Below are 4,258 nucleotides of genomic sequence, written 5' to 3' on the forward strand. Positions count from 1 at the left end.
AACAAGTAGAATATTAAACCTCTCATTTATATACTCAAAATTGTTTAAATTGTTTTGAAATTTTCCTTTTTTTTTTTCTTCCACAAGAAACATGTATAATTTTTTAACTGTGTGTTAACTTGCTGATACAACCCTGTATTGTTTTAATGCACATTAAACTACTTTTTCATTTCATTTCATTTCATTTCATAATAACCAAATTACATTTATAATAATTTAATTACATTTATAATAATTTAATTACATTTATAATAATCTAATTACATTTATAATTTTTTAATTACATTTATAATAATCTAATTACATTTATAATTTTTTAATTACATTTATAATAATCTAATTACATTTATAATAATCTAATTACATTTATAATTATTTAATTACATTTATAATAATCTAATTACATTTATAATTATTTAATTACATTTATAATAATCTAATTACATTTATAATTATTTAATTACATTTATAATAATCTAATTACATTTATAATAATTTAATTACATTTATAATAATTTGAATGAATGAATGAACGTGGGGTTTATTGTGTAACAAAACAATCCTGGTTACAAGATCAGCTAGTTGATACACATTTTAACAAATGAGAAAAATATACAATGGTGAAACTAATGACATAAATGCATTTTTATGAAAATGTACAGCAATAGATTTATGGAAGTAAAAGTTATAAATTTTTTATGTCTGACAATTTACAGCTAAATAGGTCTAGTTTGTGCGTATAGTTATTTGCAGTTTTTTGTAGACGGTTTAGTGGGTTAAGGCTAGTATACAGTGTGTTGAATATTTGCTTATTTCTTAGCTTGTAGTTTGGTACAGATATGTTTAGATTAGAAACAATATTTTCACTGGCCACTCTATTATTAAGTATCTTAAAGAGAAATATTAATTCAGTTTTATCTCGAAATTGTGCTAAGGTATTAATACTAAGGTCAGTAAGAATTTTTCCATAATTATAATTGTGGGATTTTAAAAAGTTGGTGTGAAGATATTTAACAAATTTCTTTTGTATATTTTCTACGCTATGCAAAAGGTATGGGCTGTACCCACCCCAAGCTAGTGAACCGTACATGGCCCTATCTAACTAAACTCTTGTATAAGAGAACAAAGTGTTTTTCATAATTATTTTTTTTTTGCAGAGTTTCAGAATGACGCCCAGCAACCTCCTAGAGCTGTTAACGGTAAACTGAATATGTTCCCTGAAGTATAAACCCACGTCCAGGAACACGCCAAGGTCTTTAATAGAAGATTTTCTAGGTATTGAACCGTTGCCAATTTTAAAGTTATACCTTAGGATATCAGTTTTTCGAGAGAACGACACCAGAGCGGATTTAGATGGATTTATCGGGAGGTTGTTTACTGTGCACCATTCTGAAACTAAATCAATGTCGTTCTGTAGAAGTTTACAATCATCAGGTTTTAAAATATGCTTGCAAATTTTGTGGTCATCCGCGAATTGAAATAGTGAGGAATTTTTAATAATGAACTGCGGGTCGTAAATATACATATTAAATAATAGCGGCCCAAACGACGATCCTTGAGGGACCCCCGTAGTGACACCGTAGGATACATCCGTTGTAACACCATTACATTTAATTAAATTTAATTACATTTATAATAATTTAATTACATTTATAATAATTTAATTACATTCATAATAATTTAATTTCATTTCATAATAATTTAATTACATTTATAATAATCTAATTACATTTATAATAATTTAATTACATTTATAATAATTAAATTACATTTATAATAATTACATTACATTTATAATAATTTAATTACATTTATAATAATTTAATTACATTTATAATGAGTTCTTCCGCATCGACAGTCTATCTCGCACTAAATTCACAAATCTCGATTCTGTTGACACAAACGTATGCCTTCTTATTGATATGGTCAAAAATCTTCAATGCACTGTATCTATTTTGGTCAAAGAAAATGCTGAAAATAAGAGTAGTATTGAGAAATTGGATCGGGACAATGCGGAACTGCGATCGGAAGTGCTAAAATTGCAAGCACATACAGGTTTGAATCCTTCCGCACCTTTATATGTTTCAAAAGGCGATTATCGTAATTTGTACACTTATCTACGTTACTCTGATTGGTCAGACTTATTCAATCAGACAGATGTTGATTTATGTGTAAATGAACTTACTTGTAAAATTGAATCGGCCATGAACTTATTTATTCCCAAAAAAGTGCACAAGAGGTCCAAAAATTATCCAGATTGGTATTCACAGGAATTAATTGCTTTATTAAAACGTAAAACATACTATCACAAAAGAGGACAGGTAATCCTTTAGATTACGCGCATTATAGCGATCTACGAACTTACTCCAAAATTTTAATTAAAAGAGACAAATGCGATATGAATAAGAATTTATGTGATATGGCACTAAAACATCCTAAAATGTTTTGGAAATACGTAAATCGTAAAATTAAGAGTAAACCAATGGACATTAGTTTAAAACAAGGGAGAAATTTCGTCACCACCCCAAAGGACTTAGCTGATATCTTCCTGGATAATTTTTCTAATATAGCTGTTGATACCGTCAGTCCAGACCAACCTTTGACTACGGTACTTCTACATTTTTCTCAGGTACATTTAACGCTATCGTAATCACTGATCTTGACATTAAAGCTGCTATTATTAAACTTAAACTTACATTTTCTACTGGAATTGATAACATTCCTCCATTTGTAGTGAAGGGCTGCGGCGATATTTTTGTGCCTCTACTTGGTCATATTTTTAATCTGTCCATTCGTAGTAAAAAGTTTCCCACTTTATGGAAATCAGTGATTGTTAGTCCAATTTTCAAGAGCGGTTTCGCTGGTGACGCAAAACATTATCGGCCTATTTCTTTGTTATGTGTTTTTGCTAAAATTTTTGATAGTATTATGCACGCCAAATTATCTGGTTGGTTCAGCGCTTTTCCAAACCCATGTCAACACGGTTTTACTAAAGGAAAGAGTGTAGAAACCATGTCACCTTTCTTAACACCATAGCGCCAAATATTGAAAATAGGCATCAGGTTGATGTAATATTCTTAGATTTAGCCAAAGCCTTTGACAAGGTGTCACATCACTACCTTCTCAAAAAGCTCGACAGCTATGGTCTTCATGGAAATTTGTTAGAATGGGTTCGTGATTATTTGAGCCACCGCAAAAACGTCATCAAATTTAATGGAGTCGTCACTGAAGTAACATATCCGGTCACTTGCGGAGTCCCGCAGGGGTCTTCGCTGGGCCCGCTACTATTCAATATGTACATCTATGACCTTCAATTTAGTTTAAATCATTCGGAACTTAATCAGTTTGCTGATGATAATAAAGTTTATCGAGTTATAAAGGATGTAGGTGACTGTGACTCTCTGCAAAGTGACTTAAATATAATTAATTCCTGGTGTAAGCAAAATAATTTACCAATTAATCCCGAAAAATCGGTAGTCGTTTCATTTTCGAGAAAAACCAATGTCATTCGGTATAATTATAAAATTAATAATGATGAAATCGCTCAAATCGATTCAAAATGCGCCGAAGAAGGCAACGGCATGTACGAGATGTGGAAGATTGGACCATACTCCGCCAAATTGCCCATATCTGTCTACAATAAGCTCGAAATGTCAAAGGACTGGACACTTGGCTAAGAAATGCTTCACTGAACAATAACAAGCTAAGAATAAACAGAACCAGACGAAGGGCAGAGTCAATACGGTTGGCACACAGGATAACGAGTATTCAATGTTTCATGTGCGAGGCGTGGAACCAGCAACGGAACCGATATTGCTAAATTTTCTAGTTAACGGCAAACCGCTGGATCTAGAATTGGATACAGGTGCAGCTTACACCCTCATATATCTACTACTTGGAACAAGATTTCTAGCAACTATGAAGGAAGGCTAATTAAAGTTAATCCAGGTTTAGAGTCTTTCACTGGACACTCGATAGGAAATTTAGAAGCTGCGAAAGTTTTGGTTACATTCCAAAACCGTTCTGAAACCCTAGAACTTTTGATATCTCAAGGAACCTGCCCAGATATTTGCGGGTGTAGTTGGATATTTTCGGGTTTAAAAATATTGGATCGAGAAGATATTAATGAAGTAGCGGAAGGCTTTTTATCTGAAGAGCGAATGGACAAAGAGCTAAATGCCCATTTCGTCAAATATCCACAGGTTTTTGATCCTGAATTATTGTTGATGAAGAATTTCAAAGCTCGATTGGATTTAAA

This window comes from Leiobunum rupestre, chromosome 3, assembly GCF_980474605.1.
Source record: "Leiobunum rupestre chromosome 3, qqLeiRupe1.1.hap1, whole genome shotgun sequence".
NCBI lineage: Eukaryota > Metazoa > Arthropoda > Arachnida > Opiliones > Sclerosomatidae > Leiobunum > Leiobunum rupestre.